At 38.1% G+C, this 18,528-nt stretch overlaps 1 protein-coding gene across 1 annotated transcript in view; it reads left to right on the forward strand.

The window, feature by feature from the left end:
• The window catches only part of USP32 (ubiquitin specific peptidase 32), a 203,933-nt gene that overhangs the window by 73,825 nt on the left and 111,580 nt on the right, over nucleotides 1-18,528 (forward strand). The gene's annotated exons all lie outside the window — the stretch shown is intronic.

Genomic DNA, 18,528 nt, shown 5'->3' on the forward strand with positions numbered 1-18,528 from the left:
GACTTTGAGATCTGCCTGAATTGGAGGAGAGAAGGTTGTGGGCTAGGTTAGTCTGGGAAAGTTGGAGCAGTGAAAGGAAGGAATTCTCATTGATAAATCTGGAGTTCTACCTTTTTCTCCTGATTTAAAGTCACGGGTTAAATTAAACTTTTAGAAAACAAAAGTTACAGCAAGGCAATTCTAGAATGAGATCATTGATCATAAAAGGTCTAGGATAATTAGCTTCTAAGAAAAGTATGGATAATAAAGTAGATAAGGACAGACATGGGGAGCCAGTTTGAAGATAGGGATCCAATCTTACCATCATGGATCAAGATGTGGAACAGCAAAGAAGAAAGCTAGGCAAGAAGTCTCCCTAGACAGAATTCAGGAATATTAACTCCAGGGAGAAAAATTTTCACTTGAAACTTAGTAGTTGAATTTGTAGCATATTAACAGGTTTCTTTCTTCAACCATCAGTGGGTTTATGGAAAATTCCATTTCTTCCTTCAGATGGGAATAGATGAGTTATAAAGGACAAATATTTGCTTTAAAGGAAGCTAGTGAGTAGAAGGGGAGTTACAACCCAGAACTTCAAAGACAATATTTAATTATATTAAGTCAGGGCCAAGCTAATTGAGAGGGTATACCAATAATTTACCTCACTGATGTCTAGTGACACTGTAGTTTATACTGAGTCTCTTTTCTAGTTGTGTATTTGAATAGACTTCAGTAGGCAAGATATCTTCAGAGATGAGAAAGGAGGGTATAAACTGAATCTTAGCACTTGCCATCCAGTGTGGTGGCAGCAGGAATTTACTTAAGACAGAGGTAATAATCTGGTTTGTTTAGTCATTCCTGGGAGTAGTTTATTGGTCTGACAGTCTATGAGATATAAAATAAGTAATGTACAGAGGTATTCTGAATGTTTTGTTTAGGCAAGGCTCCTTTGCTTTTGGACTTAAGGAAAAGAGAGAAGATAATGAATGTTCTATTGTCTATATTTGAAAAGAATATTTATTAGTAACTTACTTCCTGACTCTTCCATAAACATTTAATGGCATGGATTCATGACTAGCATGTAACAGTCAACAGTTTCCTGGGATATATATTTGACACAGGTCTGGGATAATTCTTAATGTGAAAAATAGTGGATTGTAGGACAAATATTAATGAAATAAATATACCAAGAATATGGAGCAACTAACATGTTTTAATTTTTTCTGAAAATAATATTTAATGTTTCCCTTTAATAATAAATTTCAAAATGTATTCTTTAACAATAAAGTAAGTTGACAGAATAGTAATCTATATAAATAAAATTAATATCTGTATCTTAGGATATCCTGTGAAAATAACCAGACTTGTGTCACAAAACTTGGCTACATATGTTTGGGGAGATAGGACTTACAAACTATTCTATATTCTGTACATGAACTTTTCATCTTTAGGATAATTTCAAGGAGAGAGGCATCTTACAGAATATCTCATACCGAGATCCAAGAATACCATGTGACTTACCACAAGTATTAAGTCTCAGCAGAATGAGAAAATAAACCATGACTTCAAATATGGATCTTAAATCAAGTTATAAGGGTAGATGGGCCGACATACAGGCTTTATTATTGATAAATAATAAACCGCCTTCTCCCACCTAAAATCCACAGTGACTAAATATATTGATTTTTTTCTTTTATGTAGAAGAATTTCAAAGGTAGGTATTCTAGGGCTTGAGTGGCAGCTGCCCTTTATCGTTAGGGTTGTTGTTTAGTTGCTAAGTTAATTTGGAAATCAACCCTGAGTATTCATTGGAAGGACTGATGCTGAAGCTGAAGCTCCAATACTTTGGCTACCCAATGCAAAGAGCCAACTCATTGGAAAAGACCCTGATGCTGGGAAAGATTGAAGGCAGAAGGAGAAGACTCTTTGCCACCACATGGACTTTAGCCTGTCAGGCTCCTCTGTCCTTGGGATTTCCCAGGCAAGAATACTGGAGTGGATTGGTATTTCCTTCTCTGGGGGATCTTCCTGACCCACTGCCATCTCCTGCTTGGCAGGCGGGTTTTTTACTGCTGAGCCACCAGGGAAAACTGTATTATTAGGGACCCAGTCATATTTGATCAGTCTTTTTGGAAGTCCATCTGTTGACTTTCAGTTTTATCTCATTGGTTCTCCCAAGTTGCAAGAGATGCTAGGAAATGTAAAAATTGTAAGTTTGAACAAGTATGATAGTATCTTAGAAAAAATTAGGGTTCTATTACAAGAAAGAAAAGAAAATAGAATTATGTAGATAACTAATGGTTTCTGCGATGTGCTGTATCGTACAGGGTGTATTATGATCCAGGATAAATAGCAACAGGAATATACTTAAATACATTGGACAGTTGAATATTTTATTTAATAAAACTGCCTTTAAAAAATGTATGCAATAAATGTTTTAGTTATAGTGTTCATATTGAATTATAGTGCTCTTCTGTTAATTGCTCTATACTTCATGTTTTATAATCCTATGAACTCTTATTTATGATCTGAATTATTATTTTTATCATAGTGATATATACATATAGTTAAAGTGGAATCAGAGATTTAAAAACAGGAATCCTTGTCCCACCTATTTAAATCTCATCATGGTTCCAGAAGCAACCACTTTCCAGTAATAGTTTCTTATATACATACCTCCATTTTCTAAATACTGTTCTTTACTCCTCACTCTTAATTTTAGATTTTATCCTTTACTTTCCAATGATGGTGGTGGTTGTTCAGTTGCTCAGTCGTGTCTGACTCTTTGTGACCCCATGGACTGCAGCATGTCAGGCTTCCCTGTCCTTCACCATCTCCTGGAGTCTGCTCCAACTCATGTCCATTGAGTTGGTGATGCCATACAACTATCTCATCCTCTGTCTTCCCCTTCTCCTTCTGCCTTCAATCTTTCCCAGCATCAGGGTCTTTTCCAATGAGTTGGCTCTTCGCATCAGGTAGCCAAAGTATTGGAGCTTCAGCTACAGCATCAGTCCTTCCAGTGAATATTCAGAGTTGATTTCCTTTAGGATTGGCTGGTTTGATCTCCTTGCAGTCCAGGGAACTCTCAAGAGTCTTCTTCAACACCATAGTTCAAAGGCATCAATTCTTTGACACTCAGCCTTTTTTATTGCCCTGCTCTCACATCTGTACATGAGTACTGGAAAAACCATAGCTTTGACTAGATGGACCTTTGTCAGCGAAGTAATGTCTCTGATTTTTAATACTCTGTCTAGGTTTGTCATAGCTTTTCTTCCAAGGAGCAAATGTCTTTTAATTTCATGGCTGCAGACACCATCTGCAGTGATTTTGGAACCCAAGAAAATAAAGTCTGTCACTGTTTCAGTTGTTTCCCCATCTATTTGCCACAAAGTGATGGGACCAAGTGCCATGATCTTTGTTTTTTGGATGTTGAGTTTTAAGCCAGCTTTTTCTACTCTCTTCTTTCACCTTCATCAAGAGGCTCTTTAATTCCTCTTCGCTTTCTACCCTAGGGGTGGTGTCATCTGCATATGTGGGGTTATTGATATTTCTCCCCACTCTGCCGGGTCTTAGTTGCAGCATGTGGGATCTAACTCCCTGATCCTCCCTGGCCCCCTGCGTTGGGAGTGCACAGTCTTAGCTATTGGACCACCAGGAAAGTTGCTTTCCAATGGTAGAAGATATTTAACATCCTTGCACACTCCATACCATGTCATCCCAATGCAATTGTATCATAACCTTTGATTAAATTGCTATTTGTTACTAATAGCATTATGACTGTGTAAATATTCTCTGCAACATGTAGTATTATTTAATTTTTTATTAATTTTTTTGTTTTTTTCCTGGAATTGTAACAGTTTCCTTCTTTTTTAAAAAATTGAGGTATAGTTTATTTACCATGTTTTATAATGTTCAACAGAGCAATTCACAATTTTTAAAGATTATGCTCCATTTATAGCTGCTATAAAATATTGCCTATATTTTTATTTGCTTAGTTTTCATACCTGTGGCTAAATCGTTCTACACCTTCCAACAGCTTTTTAGTTTAATTTTCTGTGAGACGGTAGTTAACTTTTTACACTGATCTTCTAAATGTATTTTTAGCTTAAGTATTTTAGTTGTGGTAGATTCATATATACATGTCATATCCAACTATTTATACCAGGCTGTCTGTTTCCTCTAATATTCCATGGATTTTTGTGCTTTTTGGAATTCCTTGTCCTAACCATGAATGAAAAAAAAAATTTGATGCAAGATTTAATTAGTGACGTTACCTTACTGGCTATTGGAGTAATGTGGGACATTGAGATAAAATATAGGAGGTGAATTGAGGGTGAATTTTAATCACATCATTTGCATGTTGTTAAATTACCATTAATGACAACAGTGGGAATATACTAGATATAAAATTCCATCTGTACAAAGCAGCTGACCTCAGAGGAAGGAGAAATCAGGCTTAAGAATTGTTTAATTTTATTTTTTTCCCCTCATGAAAGAAGCTGAAATATCCTTTAAAATCAGGTTAGCAGCATCTCTGAAAATGTTTTTGTTTTTTTCTAGATTCTGGCTAGAGTTTAGCTCTTCAAATAGTTTATAAATCTAAAAATCAGTTTATAATTTGTGCTGTTCATAGAAATTAGTAGTAGGCAAAATAGTTTTATGTATCGGTGACAAATTTAATAGTATTCTATCTTTGAAGAATAATTTTTTCATAAGTTTCTGAATGACAGAAGCAGTAAAGGCATTTTGACAGTTGTACAGAAAACTATACTGGCATATCATACCTCATGTTAGGACTCATCCTGAACTATTTTTCCCATCTTTGCTTTTTCTTGTAGTTACATTTTATTTTCAGAAACTTCAGATTAGGAATCAAAAGACTTACAGGAGCAGTCTTCAGAAAAGTGTATTAAACCAACTTTGCTATGTATGCCCCTTCTTTGCTTTAAATGAAATAGTAGTCTTTCTTTTCCTGGCAGCTTTTTCCTTAACAGTTTCCTAATTATTGAGGTACAATATGTGCTCTTTAATTCACCCATTTGAAGAATATAGTCAGTAGTTTTTAGTTGGTTCTCAGAATTGTGCAACCATCACCACAGTCAGTTTTATCACCCTAAAAGAAACCTTTTTTCCTCCATCCCCTCCTGTGCCAGCCCTAAGCTAACGAATATGCTAGCTACCTTCCATCTCTATAGACTTAGCTATTTTGGACATTTCATATAAGTAGAATCACATCATATATGGTCTTTAGTGACTGGCTTCTTTGACTTAGCATCTATCTTGCAGCATGTATCACTTCTTCATTCCCTTTTATAGAATAATATTCTATTATGTGGATATATCACATTTTGTTTATTGTTTATCTACGGATAGATATTCGAGTTATTTTCACTTTGGGGCTATTATAAATAACAATGCTATGAACATTCATGTGCATTTGTGTGGACGTATGTTTTCATTACTCTTGAGTATATACGTTGGATGAAATATCTGTATCTTATGATAACTCTGTGTTTAACCTTTTGAAGAACTGCCAGATTGTTCTGCAAAGTCGCTTCACCATTTTACATTACCATCAACAGTGTGTGAGGGTCCAGTATTTCTCTACATCCTTGCCAACCTTGTTATTTGTTGTTTTAGTTGGTAAGTTGTGTCCAGATCTTTTTGCAACCCATTGGACTGTAGCCCGCCAGGCTTCTCTGTCCATGGGATTTCCCAGGCAAGAATATTGGAGTGGGTTGCCATTTCCTTCTCCAGGGAATCTTTCCAATCAAAGATGGAACTTGTGTCTCTTGTGTCTCCTGCATTAGCGGGTAGATTCTTTACCATTGAGCCACCTGGGAAGCCCAACCAGAGATTGAACCCACAGACTCTTAACCACTGGACCACCAGGGAAGTCCCACTGCTCCGTTATAAATAAGGGACTTGAGCATCCATGGATTTTGGCATCTGCCAGGAGCTTGAAACCAGTCCTCCGTGGACACCAAGGGACAACTGTATGTTTGTTTTTATCATGCTGTGGGTATTGATGGGTTCAGGCTGTAAGTTCCAACCAGTCTTCTTTTGGTTGTGTCAGTGAAGGTTCCACAGCCTTTGCAGTGCTGTTTGGATCTGTACTGCATGTGCAGCCCACCCAGTGGACAGTCTGGAACCTGGGTGTTGATCTATCTTCAATTTGTAATACTGTTTAGGGTCAGATCCATGCTGGTTAGGGCCACATCCATGCATGTGCAGTTTGGAGACCCAGGAGTTGAAAAACATCTTTCCTGAGCTGCTTCCTCCTCTCAATATCCATAATACTTTTCCTTTCCCTGAGCTCCCATTTCTAGTCCTCCTATCAGAGCCAAGCCAGAGGACAACAGAGAGAGGAAAAAACCAATAATGAGAGTTTGTCTCACCTGCTTGGGACTGGAGCTCCTCTAATTGGAGAGTACGATAGGCTGAATCATGGACCCCCAAATCTCCAGGTGCTAGTTCCTGGAGTCCACATGTGGCGTGTCTGTGGAATTGTGGTAATAAATGGGCATGTTCTAAAATGCCAAGTTTATTACCTTACCTGAAACTATTTTTATTTATTTAATTGAAAAAATCTTCCTTGACTACTGGAAATAGGTTTACATAATTATGTATTCTTGGTTGTTTCTCAGTTAGAGATTTTCAACAGTGATTATTCTCTGAAAATTTATTGTGTGGGTGGCACTGTGCTAATGATGATATTGAAGGTATTTATAACCTGTCCTCTTTGGTTTTGTAATAAGTATTCTAGTTGCCCTTGTGATTTAATTAAATAAAATTGGCTGTTTACACAGTGTTTATCACATCCTCATATAAATTGTTGAGTTGAGTCATGATTTTCCCATTTCTCATAGAGTTATGTAGTATTTACCTATACCTAATAGTTAGGTGGCGTGGTGTTTAGGTCAGTATAAGCTACCAAAGGCGTAAGTTTCGGAAGATCATGATCTGAGCATTCCTGGCTCTTAGGTGGAGGGACAGGTCAAGTTAATAACAGTATAATACTGTAGTTTGCTCATTTTTTGTCTCAGTGAGAGATACTGACTATGAAGGTAGTTCTCAGAAGAGCTGTCCTTACTGCAAATTTTACGTTTAAGAAATAAGATTGATAGGAATTGCCTGCTGATCCAGTGGCTAAGACTCCATGCTCTCCATGCAGGGGACCTGGGTGTGATCTCTGGTCTGGGAACTAGATCCCACATGCCGCAACCAAGAGTTCTAATGCCACAACCAGAGCCTGCATGCCACAATGGAAGACCTGGCACAGCACCTCCCCAAAAAAATTATCACAAAAAAATAAATAGAAAAAAAATGCAAAAAATAAAAATAAATAAATGGGGATGATACAGATCAGATCAGATCAGTCGCTCAGTCGTGTCCAACTCTTTGTGACCCACCCCATGAATCGAAGCACGCCAGGCTTCCCTGTCCATCACCAACTCCCGGAGTTCACTCAGACTCATGTCCATCGAGTCAGTGATGCCATCAGCCATCTCATCCTCTGTCGTCCCCTTCTCCTCGCCCCAATCCCTCCCAGCATCAGAGTCTTTTCCAATGAGTCAGTTCTTCGCATGAGGTGGCCAAAGTACTGGAGTTTCAGCTTTAGCATCATTCCTTCTAAAGAACACCCAGGGCTGATCTCCTTTAGAATGGACTGGTTGGATCTCCTTGCAGTCCAAAGGACTCTCAAGAGTCTTCTCCAACACCACAGTTCAAAAGCATCAATTCTTCGGCCCTCAGCCTTCTTCACAGTCCAACTCACATCCATACATGACCACAGGAAATACCATAGCCTTGACTAGACGAATGTTTGTTGACAAAGTAATGTCTCTGCTTTTGAATATGCTGTCTACGTTGGTCATAACTTTCCTTCCAAGGAGTAAGTGTCTTTTAATTTCATGGCTCCAGTCACCATCTGCAGTGATTTTGGAGCCCAGAAAAATAAAGTCTGACACTATTTCCACTATTTCCCCATCTATTTCCCATGAAGTGGTGGGACTGGACGCCATGATCTTCATTTTCTGAATGTTGAGCTTTAAGCCAACTTTTTCACTCTCAACTTTCACCTTCATCACGAGGCTTTTTAGTTCCTCTTCACTTTCTGCCATAAGGGTGGTGTCATCTGCATATCTGAGGTTATTGATATTTCTCCCGGCAATCTTGATTCCAGCTTGTGTTTCTTCCAGCCCAGCGTTTCTCATGATGTACTCTGCATATAAGTTAAATAAACAGGGTGACAATATACAGCCTTGACGTACTCCTTTTCCTATTTGGAACCAGTCTGTTGTTCCATGTCCAGTTCTAACCGTTGCTTCCTGACCTGCATACAAATTTCTCAAGAGGCAGATCAGGTGGTCTGGTATTCCCATCTCTTGAAGAATTTTCCACAGTTTATTGTGATCCACACAGTCAAAGGCTTTGGCATAGTCAGTAAAGCAGAAATAGATGTTTTTCTGGAACTCTCTTGCTTTTTCCATGATCCAGCGAATGTTGGCAATTTGGTCTCTGGTTCCTCTGCCTTTTCTAAAACCAGCTTGAACATCAGGAAGTTCACGGTTCACATATTGCTGAAGCCTGGCTTGGAGAATTTTGAGCATTACTTTACTAGCGTGTGAGATGAGTGCAATTGTGAGGTAGTTTGAGCATTCTTTGGCATTGCCTTTCTTTGGGATTGGAATGAAAACTGACCTTTTCCAGTCTTGTGGCCACTGCTGAGTTTTCCAAATTTGCTGGCATATTGAGTACAGCACTTTCACAGCATCATCTTTCAGGATTTGGAATAGCTCAACTGGAATTCCATCACCTCCACTAGCTTTGTTCGTAGTGATGCTTTCTAAGGCCCACTTGACTTCACATTCCAGGATGTCTGGCTCTAGGTCAGTGATCACACCATCGTGATCATCTGGGTCGTGAAGATCTTTTTTGTACAGTTCTTCTGTGTATTCTTGCCATCTCTTCTTAATATCTTCCGCTTTTGTTAGGTCCATACCTTTTCTGTCCTTTATCGAGCTCATCTTTGCATGAAATGTTCCCTTGGTATCTCTGATTTTCTTGAAGAGATCTCTAGTCTTTCCCATTCTGTTGTTTTCCTCTATTTCTTTGCATTGATCATTGAAGAAGGCTTTCTTATCTCTTCTTGCTATTCTTTAGAACTCTGCATTCAGATGTTTATATCTTTCCTTTTCTCCTTTGCTTTTCGCTTCTCTTCTTTTCACAGCTATTTGTAAGGCCTCCGCAGACAGCCATTTTGCTTTTTTGTATTTCTTTTCCATGGGGATGGTCTTGATCCCTGTCTCCTGTACATTGTCACGAACCTCATTCCATAGCTCATCAGGCACTCTATCTATCAGATCTAGGCCCTTAAATCTATTTCTCACTTCCATTGTATAATCATAAGGGATTTGATTTAGGTCATACCTGAATGGTCTAGTAATTTTCCCTACTTTCTTCAATTTAAGTCTGAATTTGGCAATAAGGAGTTCATGGTCTGAGCCACAGTCAGCTCCTGGTCTTGTTTTTGCTGACTGTATAGAGCTTCTCCATCTTTGGCTGCAAAGAATATAATCAATCTGATTTTGGTGTTGACCATCTGGTGATGTCCATATATACAGCACTGGATCAAATAATTTTGCCATTTCAAAGGACTTTTAAAAAATCTACAAGAGTAAGTTCCAAGACAAAATGAAGAGGTATATGTCAGTTTCTGATTAAAGTTCAACAAAATGTTGGTGCCAAGAAAGATCAGTTAAGTTGTTCTTTACTGTCTCTCCATTTGATGCCTGGCACATAGATAATATTTGTTATGTGGGGTGTAATTTTATTAGTTTTTTGGCTTTATAAATAATTTCTTTCTTTCTTTCTTTTTGGCTGTGCTGTGCAGCGTGTGGGATCTTAGTTCCTAACCAGGGGTTGAACCCATGCCCCTTGTGTAGGGGGCACAGAATTTGAACCACTGGACAGTGAGGGAAGTCTCAGTTTGCTTCTTCTTTTTAATTGGGAAAGTGTTATATTATTTTTTGTTTTCAAATACATTCATGTTGTAAATGTGTCGATCTGTGTGGAATTTTTTTCTGTGGTCACTTGCCCTTTAGGAGAAAAACTAGCTATTATAGCTAATAGTAGAGAGAAAATATTATGTAGAATACATTTAACAGAAAATTTTTCCTAAAAATTCTTTCTGTGATACATTTACTCAAATATTAAGATCTGTTCGTCCTAAACTTTTTAACTGAAATTTTTAATGAGATAAATACAGATTCACATGCACTTAATAACAAAGAAAAGAGCACTTAATAACAACAATAAAAATATATTTTGCCAGTTTTTCGTGAAGATAACATTTTCCAGATGCAAAAAAACCACAGCCAGGTATTGTCACTGGTATTATCCACTGATCTCATTTCGCTTTCCGTGTGTGTGTGTTTAATTCTGTATAGTTTTATAACTGTGTGGGTGCATGTATCTACCATCACAATCAAGATACTAGATAGTTGCTAAAGTCATCAAAGCTTGATAGCTTGATAACCTGTGGGTTTTCTGTTGGTAGAAGTTGCAGCATGGAACCACATGCAGTATGATTTACCACAGTCCATTTATCAGTCTTCCAGCAAAGTTCCTTTGGTTTCTGGTTCTGATTGGTCGGGGGCACTTCTCATGATACCTTTAGTTCCTAAGAGTTGAAGTCCCTCATTCAAGTATGTTTGGGGATCCTTTCGTTTGTCCAAGAGAGCCCTGAAAAAGGGTCAGCAGCTTAATTGTACTGGTATTTTGAAAGCACTGTATTGAATGTTTTTGGACTGAAAAATAGTCCCCATTACTGATTTTCATTGTCTCTTTTTTCCCCTTACTAGGATCAGGAATACTTTTTTCAGTCACCCATAAGAACCACATTAAGCCCTCACCAGCCTGTTTATTTGGAGGATAATAGGGCATTTATTTCATGTCCTTGAATCCCAAAGAGATATGACCTGGGCTTACGATGAGCCTTTTCTCTACTAGGTCACTTAGAGCATCATGCTGTAATGACCAAGGTGGTTCATTTTATCCTTCTATGGATAATTTCAGCTGAATCCCAAACTGGCAATAACAGAGTTATATATGATAACGTGGTTTGCAAACATTACAGGAGGTACAAATAAAAGTAATTTGTTAATTTGAAACCAGACCTTTCCCTCAGAGATACTATATGACTGTGAGAGACTTTGGTGGTTGTTTATTAATATTATATGCTGCTTTTAGTATTATACTTTGAACAACCACATAATTCTGTTAATGGGGATATTAACTTTGAATACTTGGTAAAAATTGTGTTTGCCTAGTAAATTCACAGTTTTTTATCTTTTCATTTAACTTACACATTTGTATATATTATGTTTTTCACGATGCCAGTACTGATGTTACTACCATTTTATGAATGAGAAAAAGATACCGAGTCTTAAGGATGTTAGGTTACTTGCCCCAGTATTAAACCTAATGAGATCCAGGATTCAGGTCCAGGTATCCAAATCCTTATTAGCTACTGTTCTGTGTTGCCTCCCATGGATGATGATAATAACTAAAATTCATGGAGTTATTTACTATGTACCTGGCTTAGAATAATTATTTTATGTAAATTATCTCATTTAATTTTCACCATACCATGTGGCTGGTGTTATTATTAATAGCACCATGGAGGTTGGTAGTCCCATTATCTAGACTAGCAAATTGAAGTTACATAATTTATTTGACCATACAACTCCTAATTAGAAGAGCTAGGATTTGACCCCAGATCTTTTTGGTTCCAGAGTTGGTAACAATTATGTTTCACTGAAAACTTACCTGCAGTTGCAAGAACCTACGTTTGTCATGTTAATTCTTTTACCCTCATAAGATGCACGACACTGCCTTCTATTGAAAAACCGTCTTCTCTGGTGACCATGGCTTCATTTCTTACGTGATTTATATCCCTGTCAGTGTGATATGGCCAGTGAGGACAATTAGAAAATATATCTTTTTTTTCTTGTTCTCTTTCTGTACTTTTAAACAAATGATACATTCTCATGGTTCAAAATTTATAAAAGAACAGACGGTGAAAAAAATCTCCTTTCCACCTAGTCCCCTAAGGCCACCTCATTTCCCTTCCCAGAAGGAAGAATATTTCTTACCAGGATTTTTTTCCTTGGCCTTAGTGTGCAGCTTGTGGAATCTTAGCTACCTGACCCAGCCCCTGGCAGTGAACCGAGTCCCCTGACAGTGGAAGCGTGGAGTCCTAACCACTGGACCAACCGCCAGGGAATTCCCTCTTACTAATTTTTGATGTATCCTTTTAAGAGTTAAGATATATCTTAAAAGTGTGAATTGGGATATTTACTCTATTTTTTAAAAATTGCCATCACAGCAGTTTCTTTAAATTTCTAAAACAATTTGTTATCCTGGAATTTACAGAATCTAACTCTTGGGATTTTTTGTTTGTTTTGGTAAGAACACTTAAGTTCTCTTAATGAATTTGAATTAGTAGTATATAATGTATTAATAGTATTATCAACTATGTTCATGTTGTACATTAGGTTCTCAGACATCCTCCTTCATCTTACAGCTGAGAAGTTTGTGCCTTTCTCCCTTCCTGTCCTTGTTTCCCCCAAGCCTTGGTAACTGCTTTTCCACTCAGTTTCTAAGAGCTTGACCTTTTTTTTCCCCTTGAAAGATTCCACATGTCAGTGACACCAGAAGTTTTCTTTGCCTTTATGGTTTATTACTTGTAGTATAGTGCCCTCAAGCTTTATTCATGTTGCTGCAAATGGCAGGATTTTCTTCTTTCTTGTGGCTGAATAATGCTGCTGCTGCTGCTGCTGCTAAGTCGCTTCAGTCGTGTCCGACTCTGTGTGACCCCACTGTAAATGTATGTGTGCTTAATCGCATCTGACTCTGCGACCCCATGGACTGTAGTCTGCCAGGCTCTTCTGTCCATGGGATTTTTCCGATAATCATACTGGAGTGGGTTGCCATTTTCTCCTCAAGGGGATACCACATCTTTATTCATTTATCCATTGATGGATACTTAAGTTGTTTCCATATCTTGGCTATTGTGAATAATATTTGCTGCATTGAAAGTGGGAGTACATATATGTCTTTGACATCCTGTTTTTGTTTCCTTGGATATATTCCCAGAAATGGGATTGCTGGATTATATGGTAATCCTATTTTTAATTTTTTAAGGAACCACCATATTGTTTTCCATAATGACTGTACCAATTTACATTCCTGCCAATAGTACCCTGGGGCTCCATTTTCTCCACAGCCTCACCACTTTATTTTTTTTCCCAGTTTTATCAAGATACAAATTGACATCCAGCATTGAAGTTTAAGGTGTACAGCATAATGATTTGACTTACATATTTCTTGAAATGTTGCCACAGTAAATTTAAACATCTGTCATTCTATATAGATATAAAAAAGAAAAGAATTTTTACTCATGAGAAGACCTCTTTTAATTTGCTCTCTTGATAACTGTCATGTACACCGTGCAACAGTGTCTCATCTTTTTAATGATAGCTATTCCAACAGGTGTGAGGTGATATTTTCTTGTGATTTGATTTGTATTTTCCTAATGACTAGTGATGTACCTAATGTACCTGTTGGTCATTTGTATGTCTTTGGAAAAATGTCTATATTCAGTTCCTCTGTCCTTATCCAAACCCAGTTTCTTTTTTGTTTTGTTTCTTTTGGCTATTGAGTTCTTTATATATTTTGGATATTAACCCCTTATCGTACACATGACTTGCAAATATTTTTCCCATTGCTTCATTGCCTTTTCATTTTGTTGTTGATCTTGTTTGCTGTGCATAAACTTTGTAGTTTGATGTAGTTATTTATTTTTGTCTTTGTTGCCTGGAATGAATGTGTGTTTGGGTTTGTGTGGTGTTTCTCAAATTTGCCTGATGATAAGATATCCCAGAATGTTATTTATTTGTTGAATGCATATTTTTGGCTACTGAGGGAAATAGGAATATAAGAATATCTTGGCACAAAGACATCTCAGTTCTTAAAACTGGCATTTTAGAGCCCACATATTCTTAAATGTAGCTACAAGGGAGCAGTTGCATATGACAGCGCCTTGCAGTTCTCTTAGTTTGGCTATTGACTTCCCTCCAGGTTTATTTTTACCAGTAACCGGTGTACGTTTGTGCAGAAAGAGTGCTGTATGCTCAATTACTTCTCTTTTTAAAAATTTATTTGATTAACGCATAGTTGCTTTACATCACTGTTATTAGTTTCTAGTATACAGTAAAGTGATTCAGTTCAGTTCAGTTCAGTTCACTTCAGTCGCTCAGTTGTGTCCTACTCTTTGCGACCCCATGAATCGCAGCACGCCAGGCCTCCCTGTCCATCACCAACTCCCAGAGTTCACTCAAACTCACGTCCATCAAGTCAGTGATGCCATCCAGCCAATCTCATCCTCTGTCGTTCCCTTCTCCTCCTGCCCCCAGTCCCTCCCAGCATCAGAGTCTTTTCCAATGAGTCAACTCTTCACATGAGGTGGCCAAAGTACTGGAGTTTCAGCTTTAGCATCATTAAGTTACACTTATATTAGGTTGATGCAAAAGTAATTGCGGTTTTGCATTAACTTTGCCATTTGATATTGAAATACATTCTTAAATAGATGTGGTTTCATGATACATTACTTTAATGCACAATTTCTTGCTTTATGTTTTTTGCTAATGAATTATTACTTGCTGTTTATTTTACGTTTATTTGGGACTAGGGATTTGTTGATCTCCTTTGCTGTGCATAAACTTTGTAGTTTGATATAGTTATTTATTTTTGTCTTTGTTGCCTGGAATGAATGTGTGTTTGGGTTTGTGTGGTGTTTCTGAAATTTGCCTGATGATAAGATATCCCAGAATGTTATTTATTTGTTGAATGCATATTTTTGATGTTAGACAACAAGCAAATTCAAGCGATTTTGTTACTCAAGTTCAAAATGGGTCGTAAAGCAGCAGAGACACCTTACATCAACAAAGTGTTTGGCCCAGGAGTTGCTAATGAATGTACAGTGCAGCGATGGTTCAAGAAGTTTTGCAAAGAAGATGAGAGCCTTGAAGATGAGAAGTATAGTGGCCGGCCATCAGAATTGACAACAACCAACTGAGAGCATAACATCAATAAGCTGATGATCTTACAACTTACATGAGAAGTTGCTCAAGAACTCAACATTGATCATTCTAAGATCATTTGGCATTTGAAGCGAATTGGAAAGGTGAAAAAGCTCGATAAGTGGGTGCCTCATAAGCTGACCACAAATCAAAAAAAATTGTTTTGAAGTGTCATCTTCTTTTATTCTACACAACAAGGAACCATTTCGTGATCAGATTGTGATGTGCGATAAAAAGTGGATTTTATGCAGCTACCAGTGATGACTGACTCAGCGCTTGGACTGAGAAGAAGCTCCAGAGCACTTCCCAGAGTCAAACTTGCTCCCAAAAAAAGGCTCATGGTCACTGTTTGGTGGTCTGCTGGCTGTTGGCTGTCCGATCCACTACAGCTTTCTGAATCCCAGCGAAACCATTACATCTGTGAAGTATGCTCAGCACATTGATGAGATGCGCCAAAAACTGCAACGTCTGCCGCTGGCATTCTTCTCCACGACAATGCCTGACTACATGTTACACATCCAGTGCTTCAAAAGCTGAACGAATTGGGCTACGAAGTTTCGCCTTATCCTCCATGTGTACCTGACATCTCACCAACTGATTACTACTTCTTCAAGCATCTCAACAACTTTTTGCAGGAAAAATGCTTCCACAACTAACAGTACGCAGAAAATGCTTTCCAATAGTTTGTCAAATTCCAAAACAAGGATTTTTATGCTACAAGAATAAACAAACTTATTTCTCCTTGACAGAAATGTGTTGACTGTAATGGTTCCTATTTTGATTAATGAAGACGTGTTTGAGCCTAGTTATAACGATTTCAGATTCAGGGTCCGAAACTGCTATTACTTGTCACCAATCTTAGTTTCATGCACATTACTTCTTGACTTGAACTGATTCCTGGATGAGATTAAGACATGGAAAAGGATAACCAAACATGTTAGTATCTTGCTTGATTGATCAGTCTTCAGAGGAATGGTAGTCTAGGTTCTGGAAATGTGATTTTAGATAGATGTATTATCAAGGACATTTCTGGCATGGAGGGACTTGATTATTTCCTCTGTGGCTACTCCAGCTGCTCGTTTTTTCTTTAGCTTTCTTTTGTCTGATTAATAATCTCAGCAGTGGGACTTCCTTGGTGGTCCAGTGGTTAAAAATTCACCTTGCATGAAAAGACAGCCTTCAGAATGGGAGAAAATAATAGCAAATGAAGCAACAGACAAACAACTAATCTCAAAAATATACAAGCAACTCTTGCAGTTCAATTCCAGAAAAATAAATGACCCAATCAAAAAATGGGCCAAAGAACTAAATAGACATTTCTCCAAAGAAGACATACAGATGGCTAACAAACACATGAAAAGATGCTCAACATCACTCATTATCAGAGAAATGCAAATCAAAACCCAATGAGGTACCATTTCACGCCAGTCAGAATGGCTGCGATCCAAAAGTCTACAAGCAATAAATGCTGGAGAGGGTGTGGAGAAAAGGGAACCCTCTTACACTGTTGGTGGGAATGCAAACTAGTACAGCCACTATGGAGAATAGTGTGGAGATTCCTTAAAAAACTGGAAATAGAACTGCCTTATGATCCAGCAATCCCACTGCTGGGCATACACACTGAGGAAACCAGAATTGAAAGAGACACATGTACCCCAATGTTCATCGCAGCACTGTTTATAATAGCCAGGACATGGAAGCAACCTAGAGGTCCATCAGCAGATGAATGGATAAGACAGATGTGGTACATATACACAATGGAGTATTACTCAGCCATTAAAAAGAATACATTTGAATCAGTTCTAATGAGATGGATGAAACTGGAGCCTATTATACAGAGTGAAGTAGGCCAGAAAGAAAAACACCAATACAGTATACTAACGCATATATATGGAATTTAGAAAGATGGCAACAATAACCCTGTATACGAGACAGCAAAAGAGACACAGATGTATAGAACAGTCTTTTGGACTCTGTGGGAGAGGGAGAGGGTGGGATGATTTGGGAGAATGGCATTGAAATACGTATAATATCATATATGAAACGAGTCGCCAGTCCACGTTCGATGCACGATACTGGATGCTTGGGGCTGGTGCACTGGAATGACCCAGAGGGAGGGTATGGGGAGGGAGGAGGGAGGAGGGTTCAGGATGGGAAACACATGTATACCTGTGGCAGATTCATTTTGATATATGGCAAAACCAATACAATATTGTAAAGTTAAATAAAATAAAATTTAAAAAAAATTCACCTTGCAATGCAAAGGACACTGGTTCAATCCCTGGTCCAGGAAGACCCCACAGGCTGTGGGGCAACTAAGCCTGTGCACCACAGCTACCCAGCCCATGGGCTGCAGCTACTGAAGCCTGCACACCCTGGAGCCGGTGCTCTGCAACAAGAGAAGCCACTGCAGTGAGAAGCCCATGTACCTACAGAGTAGCACTCCCAGCAACTAGAGAAAGCCCACGACAGCAGCAAAGAACCAATGCAGCCAAAAATAAATAAAAACTAAAAGAAAAGAAAATCTGAGCAGTGGGGACTGCATAGGGCCAGGATAAAGAGGAGAAATGGACTGAGACATTCATATTGTCTTTTTATTTCCTTTTCACCGCATAGTGTATGATATTTGTAAATAATGACTGCGTTCTTATACTTAGCCCCTAAGCTTATTTAGTTCATAATACAGATGAAATGAATACATTCACAGTTGTATACTTTTAAAGTGTTCTTTAAATTATTGTTACTTACTCAGTATTTTAACCACATTATAATTTATGTAGAATTCATGGGGTTAACCAGGGAAATCTGATCATTGGTTGTAAAGGAAAATGCATTCTGAATTCTAAGCAGTTCTTTCTATAAGGTGTAGTATGTGAGTGGGGAATGATTTCCTTGTTTCTTAATAATTAAATAACTTAATAACTAATTGCTTGAGTTATTTTAAGGGCTGCTTATATGTGAAATGATACACATGGCTTTTTGTGTGTGGCTTATTTCCTTTGTGTAATGTTTTCAGCATTCATCCACGTTGTAGTATATGTTAGAACGTCATTTCTTTTGATGGCTGAATAATATTCCATTGTAACTGATAACTTATTTATTTTTTAATTAGTTCTTGGCTGTGCTGGGTCTTCATTGCAATGCATTAGCTTTCTCTGGTTGCAGTGAGCAGGAGCTACTCTCTAGACGCAGTGCTCGGACTTCTCGTTTTGGTGACTTCTCTTGTTGCGGAGCCTGGGCTGTAGGCACTCAGGCTCAGTAGTTGTGGTACACAGCCTTAGTTGCCCCGTGGCATGTGCGATCTTCCCGAACCAGGGATTGATCACATATCCCCTGCGTTGGCAGGCAGATGTCAACCACTAGACCACCAGGGAAGTGCGATAACTTTTAGTAATAGTCAGTT

Source organism: Bos indicus, chromosome 19, assembly GCF_029378745.1.
Source record: "Bos indicus isolate NIAB-ARS_2022 breed Sahiwal x Tharparkar chromosome 19, NIAB-ARS_B.indTharparkar_mat_pri_1.0, whole genome shotgun sequence".
In the NCBI taxonomy this organism is placed as follows: Eukaryota; Metazoa; Chordata; class Mammalia; order Artiodactyla; family Bovidae; genus Bos; species Bos indicus.